This window comes from Dendrobates tinctorius, unplaced genomic scaffold (assembly GCF_039654945.1).
Source record: "Dendrobates tinctorius isolate UK_male_01 unplaced genomic scaffold, ASM3965494v1 ptg000022l, whole genome shotgun sequence".
NCBI lineage: Eukaryota > Metazoa > Chordata > Amphibia > Anura > Dendrobatidae > Dendrobates > Dendrobates tinctorius.
The window spans coordinates 114,396,702-114,414,813 of record NW_027361690.1 but is presented as its reverse complement, the minus strand read 5'-3'; positions in this window follow the sequence as shown (position 1 = coordinate 114,414,813).

The following is an 18,112-nucleotide window of genomic DNA, read 5'->3' as shown; positions in this document are numbered from 1 at the left end:
CTATGGGATTCAGGTCTGGACTCATTGCTGGCCACCTTAGAAGTCTCCAGTGCTTTCTCTCAAACCATTTTCTAGTGCTTTTTGAAGTGTGTTTTGGGTCATTGTCCTGCTGGAAGACCCATGACCTCTGAGGGAGACCCAGCTTTCTCACACTGGGCCCTACATTATGCTGCAAAATTTGTTGGTAGTCTTCAGACTTCATAATACCATGAACACAGTCAAGCAGTCCAGTGCCAGAGGCAGCAAAGCAACCCCAAAACATCAGGGAACCTCCACCATGTTTGACTGTAGGGACCGTGTTCTTTTCTTTGAATGCCTCTTTTTTTCTCCTGTAAACTCTATGTTGATGCCTTTGCCCAAAAAGCTGTACTTTTGTCTCATCTGTCCAGAAAACATTCTTCCAAAACGTTTTAGGCTTTTTCAGGTAAGTTTTGGCAAACTCCAGCCTGGCTTTTTTATGTCTCGGGGTAAGAAGTGGGGTCTTCCTGGGTCTCCTACCATACAGTCCCTTTTCATTCAGACGCCGACGGATAGTACGGGTTGACAATGTTGTACCCTCGGACTGCAGGGCAGCTTGAACTTGTTTGGATGTTAGTGGAGGTTCTTTATCCAATATCCGCACAATCTTGTGTTGAAATCTCTTGTCAATTTTTCTTTTCCGTCCACATCTAGGGAGGTCAGCCACAGTGCCATGGGCTTTAAACTTCTTGATGACACTGCGCACAGTAGACACAGGAACATTCAGGTCTTTGGAGATGGACTTGTAGCCTTGAGATTGCTCATACTTCCTCACAATTTGGTTTCTCAAGTCCTCAGACAGTTCTTTGGTCCTCTTTCTTTTCTCCATGCTCAATGTGGTACACACAAGGACACAGGACAGAGGTTGAGTCAACTTTAATTCATGTCAACTGGCTGCCAGTGAGATTTAGTTATTGCCAACACCTGTTAGGTGCCACAGGTAAGTTACAGGTGCTGTTAATTACACAAATTAGAGAAGCATCACATGATTTTTCGAACAGTGCCAATACTTTTGTCCACCCTCTTTTTTATGTTTGGTGTGGAATAATATCCAATTTGGCTTTAGGACAATTCTTTTTGTGTTTTTTCATTTAAGACAAATTAAATGAAGATAATAATAACAAAGAATTTGTGTTTGCAATCATTTTCAGGAAGAAACTGAGTATTATCTGACAGAATTGTAGGGGTGTCAATACTTTTGGCCACAACTGTAACTGACCATACATTTCTTTTCTCTCTCTCTCTATGGATCCGCTTTGTACTCTTGCAGATCAGATGTCTGATTTGACTCAAATGATGCCGGATTTGACTGTTGAACCTAGAACCCTGGCCACTTCAGCTTCAAAAGGAGCTCTCTGAGACTGTTAGGTCTGTCCAGGATTCTATTTCCCAACCTTCCTGTAGCAACTCGGACCCCAGAGATGTCTCGTTCCACGATCCTACGGTCAGGCTCCCAGATACTTTTTCAGGACAGAAGAAGAAGTTATGTACATTCAAGGAGAGTTGTTAGTTGCTTTTCTCCCTGAGACCCCGATCCTCTGGGGATCAGAGTCAATGGGTGGGGAAAATTATTTTGTTAATACAGGAGTGTCCCCAGGTTTGGGCTTTTTCGTTACATGCTACTGCCCCTGAACATGTGTCTGTTGACAGGTTCTTTGAGGCCTTAGGACTGATTTTTGACAAACCAGACAGGGTCAGGGTGGCAGAGAACACTATCATGGGTCTCTTCCAGGGTAATCTCAAAGCCAAATGGTTTTGCTCTGAGTTCAGGCTGTGGGCCACCAAAGTTTCCTGGAATGACTCTGCACTTTGTTGTCAGCTCAGGAGAGGACTGTCGGATCATCTTAAGGATGCTCTGGCTCTCCATCCGCCACCCAGCTCCTTGGAGGAGGCTATGACTCAAGCCATCCATATGGATTGGAGGTTGCGGGAGATAGGCGTAATGCAACAAGAGACTCCTTTAAGTCCAGCTAATTCCAATGTGGCACCCTATACTGAACCTATGGAGGTGGGGGCCACCAACCTGAAGGAGGAGAGGAGGAGAAGATGAGAGGGGAGATGGTGTTTTTACAGTGGAAATCCTGGGCATTGGAAAAAGGACTGCCCCTCTTGCCCACCGACTGACAAACTGCAGAGTCGAGGTGATCATCGAGGAGGTCACCCATACTCTCAGATACCTTTTTCCTCATGTCAAAAAATGTTGCTGGAGATAGATCTTTGTTATGGCGATTGTTTCACACCCACTTCAGCTTTTGTGGACTGTGGCTTTCTACTGTAATGGTGCCATCTGTTAATCTGGAGGGTATTCCGGAGTACGTGAAGGATTTTAAGGACGTGTTTTCCAAAAAAGAGGCTGAGATTTTACCACCACATCGCTCCTATGATTGCGCTATCAATATTGTTCGGGGTGCTAAATTGCCCAAGGCCCGTCTGTACAATCTTTCTGGCCCGGTACGTTCCACTTTGAAAGAGTATGTCTCTGAAAGTTTACATAAAGCACACATCTGTCCCTCTCTCTCCTGTGGCTGAAGGATTTTTTTCTTAAGAAAAAACCCCCTTGCCTCGATTTTCATGAACTTAATATGATTACGGTGAGAAATACTTACCCTTTCCCGCTCATCCCTGATCTTTTCAACCAATTTTCTGGGGCGAAGTGGTTTTCCAAGTTAGACCTCAGGAGACCATATAATCTTATTCGTATTTGGGAGGGGGATGTGTTATGAGTTCATTTTCTCCTTCACCTCTGATGTCTGATGAACTCCCTCTGCTGGTGAAAGGAGGTAGTGAAATTGATCTGGATGGGAAGAACCAGTCATCTGAACAGGTGGAGTGTGATTGGACATCCGGAATTTCTGAGTGGATATAAGGCAGCCGATGCCCTGCTGGGTTGCTGGTGATCCTTTCTGCTCTGAGCTCTGGCATCCAGTTTAGTTCCTGTCTACTAAAAGCTGTTTTTGCTCTGCTATTTTTCCATGAGATTTTGTCTGTTTACTTAGTGTTTGTTTTCAGCCTGCCCTGGTTGGGACGGGCTGGACTCCATTTTTGTCTCTGATCAGTTGATCTCTTTGCTCTGTCTTCAGAATATACCTGAGTGCGGATATAGAGATTTCTCTTATGAATGAGTCACCGGAGGAGGAAAAAACAAAAACACAAGCTAAGTCCAGAAAACCGGAGAGGTTGGTAGCTAGCGGATTGCAGACCCCTGATCCTATTCACCACAACTAACAGTAGCCGTGGGGGGTTCCTACGGTGCCCTAGACCCCTCGTCACAGCCAGAGAGCTACATAAGCCTAAAGAAAGAAAGGGGAAATCTAAACTGCCCCAGAGCAGACCCCAAAGCAATAGACAGCCCCCAACACAGCCCCCAGCATGTATTGTCGTTGAAAAACAGATGAAAACACAAACGCAGACAGAAAGACAGGCTGAGCAAATGATGGGGCCCAACTAACTAGATAGGAAAGGACAGAAAAGATGCTGGCTGCAATCACGCAAAAAAGCCTGCCAAAAATAAAGTCCAACACATCTGATAGAAAAGGCGCTGAAGTCACTAGACTTCAAAATCTCTATATCAGCACTCAGGTATATTCTGAAGACAGAGCAAAGAGATCAACTGATCAGAGACAAAAATGGAGTCCAGCCCGTCCCAACCAGGACAGGCTGAAAACAAACACTAAGTAAACAGACAAAATCTCATGGAAAAATAGCAGAGCAAAAACTTAGCTTTTAGTAGACAGGAACTAAACTGGATGCCAGAGCTCAGAGCAGAAAGGATCACCAGCAACCCAGCAGGGCGTCGGCTGCCTTATATCCACTCAGAAATTCCGGATGTCCAATCACACTCCACCTGTTCAGATGACAGGTTCTTCCCAAACAGATCAATTTCACTACATCCTTTCACCAGCAGAGGGAGTTCATCAGACATCAGAGGTGAAGGAGAAAATGAACTCATAACAGGGATGAGTGGAAAATGGCATTTATCACATCTGAGGTTTTATTTGAAAACCTGCTTATGCCGTTTGGTCTCACCAATGCACCAGCTGTGTTTCAGGATTTCATTAATAATGTTTTTTCTGACTTCACCGGGCATTTTGTGGTGATATATTTAGATGACATCCTGGTGTTTTCTTCTGACAATGAATCACACTTGGGTCTTCTGCATGCAGTTCTTCAGAGGTTACAGGAGAATTTGCCTTTTGTTAAACCTGAGAAGTGTGTATTTTTGTCCAAGAGCTGTCCTTTCTTGGGGTCATTCTGTCTGCTAAAGGGTTTCGCATGGACCTTGGAAAGGTACAGGCCATTGTTCATTGGGTGCAACCCAAAGATCTGAGAGGTTTTCAGCGCTTTTTGGGATTTGCTAATTATTATCGGAGATTTATTAAAGGGTTTTCTCAGGTGGTCAAGCCTCTCACTGATCTCACTCGTAAGGAGGCTGATCTTAAAAACTGGTCAGTCTCGGTAGTTGCAGTCTTTTCTTTATTGAAAAAATGTTTTATGTCTGCTCCTGTATTGGTCCAGCTTGATCCGTCTGAACCATTCTTTGCTGAGGTAGATGTATCCGAGGTGGGAGTTGGGGCAGTGTTGTCTCAGGGACCTGCCACTTTGACTAACTTGAGACCTTGTGCATTTTTCTCCAAGAAATTTTCTCCTGCTGAGAGAAATTATGATGTCGGGAATCGGAAGTTATTAGCCATAAAACTGGCTTTTGAAGAATGGAGGCACTTTTTGGATGGGGCTGTTCATCGGATTACGGTGACTACAGACCACAAGTACCTGTCCTACATTGAGTCGGCGATACATTTAACTCCTAGGCAGGCAAGGTGGTCTCTTTTTTTTTTTCACTGATCCATTTTTCCATCACCTTTTGGCCTGGTTCCAAGAATGTCAAGGCCAATGGCTTGTCTTGCAGTTTGGATCCATTGTCACCTCCCGAACCTCCCTCCTCCATTCTTCAGCATGGGGTGGTCATTGCTGGGGTGTTCTCTGAGTTGGAGCAGGAGATTCGTAGGCTCAGTCTCTAGCTCCTCTGTCATTGCCGTAGAATAAGCTCTTCATCCCCGTTCAGTATCGGTTTAGGGTCTGCTCATGACTCTGCTCTCACTCGACATCCAGGAGTGTCGGCTACCCAGAGAGCTATTGCTAGACTGTTCTGGTAGACCTCCATGTCTTTTGATATCGCCATGTTTGTGTCTGCTTGTGATACGTTTGCCCATGCTAAAAACTCCTGTAACCGGCCGGCCGGGGAATTGGTGCCATTGCCAATTACGGATAGACCTTGGACTCATTTGTCCATGGATTTTATCACTGATCTTCCTCCTTCCAATGGTAAGACTGTGGTTTGGGTGGTGGCTGACAGATTTAGTAAACGGGCATATTTTTTCACCATTGGCAGGACTACCTAACACAGAAACTTTATCCAAGTTGTTTATTAAGCATGTTGTGCGGCTGCATGGTGTGCCTCTGAATTTGGTGTCTGATAGAGGGGTACAATTTGTGTCCAAGTTCTGGAAGGCTTTCTGTAAGAGACTGGGTATTGATTTGACCTTCTTCTCGGCCTGCCATCCTGAAACTAGCAGGCAGACAGAGAGAACCAACCATTCACTTGAACAAATTTTTCAGTGTCTTGCCACATCTCGGCAAGATTATTGGTACTCCTCACTGTCGGTGGCTGAATTCACATTCAATTATCAGGTTAATCAGTCCACTGGTACTTCTCCGTTTTTCAGTAATAACGGTTTTAACCCAGATTTTAGTGAATTTTCCAGGCTGGATTCGGGGTGTCCAGGGGCTGATTCAGTGGTTCATTGGTTGGAAGAGGTGTGGAGGGAGGTTCAGAAGAACAATGGGGTGGCTCAGGGCAAGCAAAAACATTTTGATGATAAGCGACGATCTGTGGGACCTAAGATGCTAGTGGGAGAAAAGGTCTGGTTGACTACCAAGAACATATGTCTGAAGGTTTCTTCCGTTAAGCTGGGTCCTAAGTTTATTGGTCCTTACAAGATCATTGAAGTTGTCAACCCAGTTGCCATCTGTTTACGTTTACCTTTGTCGCTTCTGATCCCCAATGTATTCCATAAGTCCCTTCTTAAGCCATGTGTACCTTCCTCTGCTGGATCTCCACCTCCTCCGCTTCCTGTCTCGGTGGATTGTCAGACTGAGTATGAAGTTGAACGGATTGTTGATTCTTGGGGGGTTTACAGTTTGCTTCAGTACTTGGTCCATTGGAAGCGTTACAGTCCTGAGGAGCGATCTTGGGTTCCGGCACATTCCGTCCATGCTGATCATCTGGTTTAAGCATTTTATGCACATTATCCTGGAAAACTTGGAGGTCAGGTGGCCCCACTTCAGAGGAGGGTACTCTCATGAACTAGTCCGGGTTTTGAGTCCTGTCTGCCCTTTTCCCGGGCTGATCATGTCAAGGGTTAACTTTGCCTGGTCTCATTTTGGATTCAGGTCTGCTATTTCTTCCTGAGGTGTCCTGCAGGCTATGTCAGTTATATTTTCTGCCTACGGCATGAGTATCTGACTCTGGTAGTACCCTGATTTGTCCTCCTGCAGTTGCTGACTTTACCCGTGTCTGTTTGTCCCCCACCCCCGTCCCAACTCAGTGTTTCCCTTTCATGTTTAGGACTCCCTGGTATCTGACTCGGCTTGGACCCTGACCTGATGTTTGTCTCTTCTCTTTGGCATATCTGCTCCTCACCAGTACTGACCCATTTGGCTTGCTCCTGACTCTGTGTTTGTTTATTCTTTTGGTACTGCACTAATGACTAATATCGACTCGGCTTGTTTGACTATTCTGCTGCGACCTGGTGGCAGCCTCATTGCTGCACTGCAGGTCTGCTCTTGCTGTGTGCTGTCCTCCATTCATTCTATTGTCATCTTGTGGAGCTTGCATCTACCTGCCTAGCAGGAGTGTGACAGAAAGGTTGTTGGTGCTCTACAAGGCCTTTAACTTCGAACATTGCAGGAATGTCAACTAGGAGTTTTGTGCGACCTCATAACACCAGAACATTTTGTTCACACCTTGCTTCAGCCCACTGCACCTTGATCTTGACCTTGCCTCAAAGGAATGCTTTCACTATCACTTTTACTGACTAAATCAGGAAGTAGTTCTCTTTTTCTATGTACCCTAGCCCCCCCCCCAATTCTGGGTTGGTCCCAAATATTTAAATGATTCTTATCCTACTTTATCTACAGTCACTATATATCTCTAACCTAGGAATTAAACTGCATCCTATATTTTCACAAGACCTGAGCTGAGTGTACCAGAGTTACCTTAGGCTTTACCTTTTGCAGTACACACAAGCAGCATCAGTACCTATCACACTGCATTGTTTACATTATACTACTAAAACTGCATGACACACTACACACTTCACATGGGACAATAAAACTCAGTAAGACCACACAACTCTATTCTATTCTGTAAGGGCATTCCAAACCTTACATTAATTACACGCTGATCAAACTCTGACCAGAGTTTGATCCAAGTGTCAGCTTAATGTGATCGGATTCTCTCGGATGAGATAATAATAGCACACTGTCAGGAGAAAATGAAAACAAAATTTCTCCATCTTCTCCATTGTGTCAGTCTACAGAAATCTGACTGCACTCAGATGTCATCCAACTTCATCCCTATGTTTTAAACACAACCATAAACTTGAATAGGTGAGTGCCTTCCCATTTTAAAGTGAAATAACATATTTCAGATTCTGTCAGTAATAAAAATCTGTCATCAGCACTGCCCCATTGAATAACATTAGTCCGAGCGCTATACGATAAAAAATTGTATAGATCTCGTCCGATGTATACTGCAGTGTTAGTGAGCACCGATAGCGAGTGTCTAATGGGGCGTGATCCCACATAAGCTTTCCGAAAGGTGTTAACTGAGACCTGCACCCACTGTAGGGAGGAGAGAAGAGATTTTAGTCAACTGCGTTGCCAACTGGAGAGATTTAGGAGGTCCGAAGTATGGTGGGTACATTTCCTGGTATATAACATTGGAAAAAAATTATGTTAGAACTTTTATGCAGGGATTAGAAATAATTGAAAGCTTTTTTAAGCAAGGGGTAAAATACTTCCACCTAAGAAATGGGGATTACTGGGGAAGTGCTAATTGTACAGATTACAGTGTATCTGCATCTTTTGTTTTATGATTGTATTTGCATTAATTCAGGATTAAAGGCTTTGTTTCCGAAAATAAAATCTCGGCTGAAGCATTATTTTGTGTCTCTTTTGCAGCCGCACAACTCTCCCTCTCTTTTTGAAAAAAAAAAAGTGCAAAATATACTGTATAATAAGATTTCATACTTATTCTTTTATGTATTGACGAGTGCTAACATTATACTGAGTTTTTGTGGTTTATGTAAAGGCTTTTTAGCCAATAAACTTATATTCTAATATTTAATAATAAATGTAATATTTCATTATAACGAAGTGTCGAGAATTATTTTAGTATAAGGAAAAAGGTGGGAAGTTGGGCAACCCCTCGGGACCCACAAGTAAAGGGAGAATATATATTATTAATGTTCTGATACCCTTTGGCGATTACATTTTATTAGAATATTGATGATAATTCTGACCTTCCCTAATCAGAAGGTACGGCAGGCAATTTGTATATCTTTGAGGTATGAAAGATGCATTCATGTTTTAGCTGACTTCAGAACTCAGCAGGTCAATTAGTGATGTGCTGTCGGGTCAAAAACAGTTCCTACTGACTCATCTAATTTACTGCAGCAAATCAATTAATCATTTAGTAATAGTAGTTAGACTTTGTTCACTTTATTAGGAGCCTCCACTGTAGAGTCCATCAAAAAGGCAGAAAAAAATAGATCTGCATGCTGCTCTGTGTTTTCCAGTAAAATGACAGAAACTCGACGGACCCTATCGCAGTCATCAGAAGCCCATCAGACATTGCTGGCGTCTGTCCTTTGATGGATCTTTTGAAGCTATGAATTCCGTTTTATATTTACTTTGTTTAAAGGGCACTTAATAATGACAGTATGATCCAACTCTCCTTATAAAAATTACTTTAAAGGAGTTGTCCAGTCTAAGGCCGGGTTCACACTGGCGAGGAATACGGCCGAGTGAGAGGCGCTAAAAGCACGCATTAGACACGGACCAATGATTCTCTATAGGGCAGCTCGCATCAGCTGTATATTTCTCATCCGTATTCTATGGTCCGTGCCAATCGCAGCATGCTGCGATTGTCAGCGTACTACGGCCGTAGTACGCCAATGTAAGTCTATGGGTGCGCAAAAAATACGGATTACACACGGACCACACGTGTGACCTGCGAGCAATATGCAGGTCTTTTGGCTGGTGACAGGAAATGGGCCAATCCATCATCAGGAAGCCTAGACATGCAAATGAGCTCAAAAAGCGCTCCAGACATCCAGGAAGTACGCCTCCACGGAGTAGAGCAGCATCGTGGCGTCCACTTACATTAATGTGGAAATGTTAATAGTCCTGGTGCAGGAGCGTCCCGAACTCTATGACCAACGTGATGCCTATTATTCCAACCGGGCAAGAAAGGAGGCATCATGGAGGCGCATCTGTCGCCAGATGTTCCATGACTTTGGTGATCGGCCACATGAGGAGCAGCATAAAATTCGTAAGTACAAGCCAAAACATGAGTAACCTTAGCCCACAACAAAAAAGGAATATAGAATCAGCACCCCCCTTCCTGTGCTTGTACTTTTTCCCTCATGAGGCCGTTAGATTTGGATGTGACACGTGGATTCACACAGCCATAATTTGGGTTTAGGCCACAAGCTCCTCATCCTCCTAGACAAACCAATTATTAAGTGTAGCTATTTGATACATCAACTAAAGAGACCCTGTGTATCTGCCCAATTAGATATGCCATCGTGGGTAGAAAGCACACCCCAGAAGGCCCCATGCCTAGACTACTGGTAGCAAATGTGACCTATCAAATATGTGATTTTGACAATATTTCCTGTCTCTTTGCAGTGGAAGATGCGATGAGACGCTGGCGAAACATCCGGGACCAATACCGCCGGGAACGCCAGCAGCGGTCCAGGATTGGGGATGCTGGCTACATTAAAAGAATATATATATATTACGACCGCCTCTCCTTCCTCGCCCCAATTCTGGATCTGAGACCGTAAGTAGATTCCTCACACCACATTACACAGATACTTTACAGGGCCAAAAATAGGTATTTATTTTTGGCTCTGTTCTATTTCTTCACAGAACTCAGTCCAACCTTACGGACAGAGGCACTGGCTCGGATACAGAGCCCATCATTGATCCTGGGTCTGCAGGGGAAGAGGTGGCTGGCCCATCTTCTCCCCCTACTAGGAGCAGGGGTGAAGACTCGAGTCAGGATGTGCCATTGCCTGCGCCCCAAAGCCCACCACCAGGACCATCTGGTGCTGCTGCTGCATCAGCAGAGGATCAGGGCAATATCAGCAGCAGCCCAACTGGCCACATCCGAGGCTCCCCTCAGCCTGCTGCCACATCCCGGCGAGGAAGAAGCCGAAGACGGCAAATTCCTGCCCCTGATACCCGCACTAATGTGGACACTGGGGTCCTGAATTATTTAGCCAGAGTTAACACTGATGATGGGGAGGAGGCATACTCTCGCAGCCTGGCCAATTATCTCCGTGCCCTTTCCCGTGAGGTCAGGCTCCGTATTAGAGGATGCTTTCAGATCCTGCTTGATGCCTGCACATACCCCAATACGCCCTACAAACTATTTGAACACATTGAGAGGTGGCAGCTTTCACCACGAAATCTCATGCGCCTTACGCTCCCCCCACAAATACAAGCTCAAGCAGGATCTGAGGATCCTCAAATACGTGAGCCTACACCTCACCCCCCTTCCTCCCACTACCCAACCTTCTATTCAGCAGCCCCAAATGTCAGCCTCTAGCCAACCCCACCAATATGGCCACTTGTACCCACCCAGTGTTGGAGGCTGGTCCCAACCTGGTTGGGGACGATATGGCTATCTTGGTGGGTATGAGCCACGTGCCTACCACAGCCAACAAGATGCCCCTCCCCATCATTACTCTGGCCAGTACCCCCAACATTCCCAGGAGGCTGGACAATTCCCACATCATGGGCAACAGTATGGCCCCACACAGGGCGATGTTGGCCACAGTGTCCAGCAGCACCCACAGGCTGCTCTTCCACGTTCCCCTTCCCCAACCTATGAGGATTTATAAGTCTGATGGCCGTAGATGTCCAGTGCGGTTTCACTGGTGATACAAATACAAAGGAACAAACAGGTGGTCTCCATCAACAAACTTTGTTAAAAAATTTAACATTCAAATTTTTTAACAATGTTTTCCAATCATATTAAGAATTCATCATGAAAGGCAAGGCTACCTCACGCCTTTCAGACAGATATTACATGTCTGTACAAAAGAGTATATTTAAACGCGCTATACTGTAAAGTCACAGAATGAAAAGACACTACTCACTAATGCCTAGGAAAGGCATTTTTAGCAATCTTTCGTAACAAATCAAGGCGACCAGCCTTCAGAATATCACGCTCTCTCTATGTCTTAACAAGTGAGTTTTGTTTTTTCATCCTTGTAGCATGGTTAAATATTCTCTGTTCTACAGACAGGTAATATCTGTCTGAAAGCCGTGAGGCAGCCTTGCCTGTCATGGTGGAATATTTCTATGATTGGAAAACATTCGGAAGAAATGTGAGTGTTATCTTTTAGCATTAATTTTGTTTATGGAGATCACCTATTTTTTTCCTTTGTATTTAAATATTCTCATGCAGCAATGTTGTTATTGCCTAATGTTTTTTTGGGTTATGTTATATAATGTTACTTTTCAAAAAAGTTTAATAATGCAAAAAGGGCAATTTTGCCCATTGCCAAACTTTTCATATGGCAATATTATGTTTGCCTTTAAGATAAAAAAAGCAAAACTAAAAATTTGTCTACTACAGTTAACTAGAGTTGAGCGACTTTTGGTTTTTTAGGGTCGCGTTTCGTTTAGTGAAACCCGACTTTTCCAAAAGTCGGGTCGAGCAAGATCGTCCGATTATAGGGAAAAGTCGGGGTCGTCCCGAAACACGAAACCCAATGTAAGTCAATGGGGAATAAAAGTCGGCAGTGAGAGGAGGACAGGAAACACACCTACAGTGCCCATTTGAATGCCAAAAGCATCAATTCTTCTTTCTTAAGCTTGTCAACCTTAATTAACTTCATAATACAAGTTACGCACTGAAAAATGGGGGTTATTTGGCTACAAACTGTGGGGGGGGAGGGCTGGCTCCAGGTTTTCATGTGCCCTGGGCGAAAGAGCGCCCCTTTAACACATACCACAACTCATCATGCTCCGATACGGCAGAGAAATAGCGGTATAGTACAATGAAAAATACCTCACTTTTTACATCTCATGACGAGGCCCATCTATTTCTCCATACAGAATCATTGGTCCCATATAATGTTTGAAACAGTATATGATGAGCTCCACATAATGCTACAGTATATGTTGGTCCCCATGGATGAAGCTCCACTGTCTTATGGGCCCAAATAATGCTCCAAACATAATGGGCCCCATTTCTAATGCTCTAGTGTATAATGGGCCCTGTAAATGCTGCTCCAGTGTCTGATGTCCACCTTTGGAATGTTCCAGTGTATGGTGGGCCCCATCTATCATTCTCCAGAGTATAGTGCTCCCCAAAAATTGCTGTCCCAACATTGAAAACAATCAAATAAGTCTCCTCGCTAGGGAATCCCTGTACTTGTCTGGACAGGTGCTGTAGCTTGCTTAACAGCTCGCCAGCCGTTCTCACGCCCAGTATGGATTACACGTGATTGCACAAAGGTGAGCAAGGGTACCGTATCCCCAGATAACATGTATGGATAGCGTACACATTCAAAATATATGTCTCAGGAGGCAGGCTCAGACGGTGTTAGGCCCAGTATGGATTGCATGTGATTGCACAAAGGTTAGAAAGGGTACCGTATCCCTGGATAACATGTATGGATAGCGTACACATTCAAAATATATGTCTATACAGCATGAGGCAGGCTCAGATGGTGTTAGGCCCAGTATGGATTGCACGTGATTGCACAAAGGTTAGAAAGGGTACCGTATCCCTGGATAACATGTATGGCTAGCGTACACATTCAAAATATATGTCTCAGGAGGCAGGCTCAGACGGTGTTAGGCCCAGTATGGATTGCATGTGATTGCACAAAGGTTAGAAAGGGTACCGTATCCCTGGATAACATGTATGGATAGCGTACACATTCAAAATATATGTCTATACAGCATGAGGCAGGCTCAGACGGTGTTAGGCCCAGTATGGATTGCACGTGATTGCACAAAGGTTAGAAAGGGTACCGTATCCCTGGATAACATGTATGGATAGCGTACACATTCAAAATATATGTCTCAGGAGGCAGGCTCAGACGGTGTTAGGCCCAGTATGGATTGCACGTGATTGCACAAAGGTTAGAAAGGGTACCGTATCCCTGGATAACATGTATGGATAGCGTACACATTCAAAATATATGTCTATACAGCATGAGGCAGGCTCAGACGGTGTTAGGCCCAGTATGGATTGCACGTGATTGCACAAAGGTTAGAAAGGGTACCGTATCCCTGGATAACATGTATGGATAGCGTACACATTCAAAATATATGTCTATACAGCATGAGGCAGGCTCAAACGGTGTTAGGCCCAGTATGGATTGCACGTGATTGCACAAAGGTTAGAAAGGGTACCGTATCCCTGGATAACATGTATGGATAGCGTACACATTCAAAATATATGTCTCAGGAGGCAGGCTCAGACGGTGTTAGGCCCAGTATGGATTGCACGTGATTGCACAAAGGTTAGAAAGGGTACCGTATCCCCGGATAACATGTATGGATAGCGTACACATTCAAAATATATGTCTATACAGCATGAGGCAGGCTCAGACGGTGTTAGGCCCAGTATGGATTACACGTGATTGCACAAAGGTTAGAAAGGGTACCGTATCCCTGGATAACATGTATGGATAGCGTACACATTCAAAATATATGTCTATACAGCATGAGGCAGGCTCAGACGGTGTTAGGCCCAGTATGGATTGCACGTGATTGCACAAAGGTTAGAAAGGGTACCATATCCCTGGATAACATGTATGGATAGCGTACACATTCAAAATATATGTCTATACAGCATGAGGCAGGCTCAGACGGTGTTAGGCCCAGTATGGATTGCACGTGATTGCACAAAGGTTAGAAAGGGTACCGTATCCCTGGATAACATGTATGGATAGCGTACACATTCAAAATATATGTCTATACAGCATGAGGCAGGCTCAGACGGTGTTAGGCCCAGTATGGATTGCATGTGATTGCACAAAGGTTAGAAAGGGTACCGTATCCCTGGATAACATGTATGGATAGCGTACACATTCAAAATATATGTCTCAGGAGGCAGGCTCAGACGGTGTTAGGCCCAGTATGGATTGCACGTGATTGCACAAAGGTTAGAAAGGGTACCGTATCCCCGGATAACATGTATGGATAGCGTACACATTCAAAATATATGTCTATACAGCATGAGGCAGGCTCAGACGGTGTTAGGCCCAGTATGGATTGCACGTGATTGCACAAAGGTTAGAAAGGGTACCGTATCCCTGGATAACATGTATGGATAGCGTACACATTCAAAATATATGTCTATACAGCATGAGGCAGGCTCAGACGGTGTTAGGCCCAGTATGGATTGCACGTGATTGCACAAAGGTTAGAAAGGGTACCGTATCCCTGGATAACATGTATGGATAGCGTACACATTCAAAATATATGTCTCAGGAGGCAGGCTCAGACGGTGTCAGGCACAGTATGGATTTGACGGCCCAGATTACACAGCGGAGGAGCAGGGAGAGGTAAAGATTGCAAATGCTGGGGCCCTGCCCAAGCAAGGGGGGCCCACTCGTGGGCGTCGGTACTGGCACTGGGCCCCTCATAGTACAGCGGTGTGTCTGACGGCGGGTGTGCACCACCACCGTCAGAGACACTTGATTGCACTATGAGGGACCCTGTGCCAGTGCCCGCGCCCAAGAGTCGGCCTACCCACCTGTCCAGGGCAACGGCACTCGCACGGTGTCGTGCGGTAGGTGGTGACCCCGGCCATGGGGGGGGAGGCAGCACAGTTAGGGAGTTTTAGAAAGTGGCATATGTTGATGTTGGACATTCAGCTGATGCAAAAGGCGAAATAGGTGAAGTACCAGGAAGAGGTGGACCAAAGCAAGCCATTTTTCTGTCACCCTATGTGTCATCAGGGGAAGGTGGGACAAAATCCTTGGAAACCCATGCGTGGTTCATTTTAATGAAGGTTAGATCATCCACATTTTGGGTTGACAGACGGGTCCTTTTTTCTGTCAGGATTGATCCAGCTGCACTGAAGACTCTTTCCGATAGCACACTTGCAGCTGGGCAAGCAAGCTCCTGTAAGGCATATTGGGCCAATTCAGGCCAGGTGTCCAGTTTAGCGGCCCAATAGTCAAAGGGGAATGACCTGTGTGGGAGAACATCGATATGGGAGGAAAAGTAGTTTGTTACCATAGTTGACAACTGCTGTCTCCTGTCACTTTCCATCGATGCAGTATTACCAGTTGTGTGAGCGGTATTTGAAAAATCAGTCCACAACATTGTCATGAAACCCCTGTCTCCAACGCCACTTCTGCTGTGTGCACCACGAACACCTCTGCCAAGCTGCCCCCGGCCCGTACGGCTCGTGTGAGAACCATCACCGCTGCTGTGTGCTGGGAATGCCTCAAGCAACCGATTTACCAGAGTTGCTTGTTTATTAGCCAATATTAGGTCAAGGTTCTCCTGTGGCATGATGTTTTGTAATTTGCCTTTATAGCGTGGATCCAGGATGCTGGCCAACCAGTAGTCGTCATCGTTCATCATTTTGGCAATGCGGGGGTCCTTTTTAGGATCCGCAAGGCATAATCTGACATGTGGGCCAATGTTCCCGGTGTCAATGATGCACTGCGAGTGCTGGGTGGAGGAGCACTTTCTGGCAAATCCACATCCCTCCAGTCACGCACAAACCCTGTACCAGACCTTGCCACGCCAACATTTTCACTTGCCCCACGAGATGCATCCTCCTCCCCTAAGTAATCATCCCCATCATCCTCCTCCTCCTCCTCTTCTTCCTCCACCTCGTCCAGGAGAGGTCCCTGAGCAGACAATGGCTGAATGTCATCAAGGATTCCCTCCTCCTTTTCCTCCTCATCAACATTGGCTGCAGACGCCTGCTCCTTAAGGTGCGTCAAAGTTTGCATGAGCAGACGCATAAGTGGGATGCTCATGCTTAGGATGGCGTTGTCTGCGCTTACCAGCCGTGTGCATTCCTCAAAACACTGAAGGACTTTACAAAGGTCTTTCAGCTTCGACCACTGCACACCTGTCAACTCCATGTCTGCTCTCAAAGTGCCTGGCCGTGTATCCTCCCACAAATGCATTATGGCCTGCCTCTGCTCGCACAGCCGCTCCACCATGTGCAGGGTGGAGTTCCACCTTGTTGCAATGTCGATAATGAGGCGGTGGTTGGGAAGGTGGAGCAATCGCTGCAGCTTCTGCATACGAACGGAGTGTACAGGCGACCGGCGGATGTGCGCGCACAGTCTTCGCACCTTCTGGAGCAGGGCTGTTAACTCCGGATAATTTTTGAGGAAGCACTGCACCACCAGGTTCAAGGTGTGAGCCAAGCAAGGTATGTGGCTGAGTTTTGAAAGGGCTATGGCTGCCACAAAATTACGGCCGTTATCACTAACTACCTTGCCTGCCTCAAGATGTACACTGCCTAGCCATGACTCAGTTTGTCGCTGAAGGTACTCGGCCAGCACCTCGGCGGTGTGTCTGTCGCCCAAACACATCATCTTCAACACAGCCTGCTGACGCTTTCCACTAGCTGCTCGATAGGGGGACACATCGTGTGCAACAGTGGCAGCTGCAGATGGAGTGCTCGTACGACTGCGCTCTGTGGACGAGCTTTCGCTTCTGGAGGAGGTGGAGGAGGAGGATGGTCGAACGCCTACAGCCAACTGTTTCCTATACCGTGGGCTAGACAGCACTGTCCCACCACCGCTGTCCCCTGTGGACCCTGCATCCACCACATTAACCCAGTGCGCAGTGATGGACACGTAACGGCCCTGGCCATGCCGACTGGACCATGCATCAGTTGTGAGGTGCACCTTTCCGCTCACTGACTGCTTGAGTGCATGGACAATGCGGTCTTTCACATGATGGTGGAGGGCTGGGATGGCTTTGCGAGAGAAGAAGTGGCGACTGGGTAGGTCATAGCGTGGTACTGCATAGGCCATGAGTTCGCGGAAAGCTGTGCTTTCCACCAACCGAAAGGGCATCATCTCAAACGAGATTAGTTTGGCAATGTGGGCGTTCAAACCCAGTGTACGCGGATGAGAGACTGAGTACTTTCTTGACCTACTCATAGTGTCTGGGAGGGTGAGCTGGACTTGAGAGCTGCATATGGTGGAAGTAGCGGTGGACAGGGCGGACTGAGAGAGGGTTGATGATGGTGATGGAGTTGGTGTTCTTTCTGATGGCCTAGAATCAGTATTTCGTTGATATAACAGTGGGATTCCCTGACTGCTGTGGTCTTGCAACGACACCTCAACATTTGCTGCTGTGCTAACCGGTGGGCTTACAGTGGGGGAAACAATGTAGCGTTGCTGACTACCTTCGTTGTGATCAGTTGCACATGTGGCACTTGAGGTTTGGTGTTGTGTCCACGCTTGCAAGTGCATGCTGGTTAAATGTCTAAGCATGCAACTGGTATTCAAATTTTTCAGATTTTTCCCTCGGCTAAAGGTCTTTGCGCACTTCTTACAGATAACCTTGGCCTGATCATGAGGATTTTGTTCAAAAAAGTGCCACACTGCACTCTTCCTACTTTGGCAGACATTTTGCGGCCTAGCACGCTGTGATCTTTTGACCCTCTGGACAAGCTGTCCAGCAACTCTTTTGATGTTTGGAACCTGTCTTTGGAGTGCTCCGGGCCTGCCAGATAACAGCTGTTGCGATGTCGATGTCTGCTGTGGATGCTCCTCATCTGAGCTATTGGAAGCAG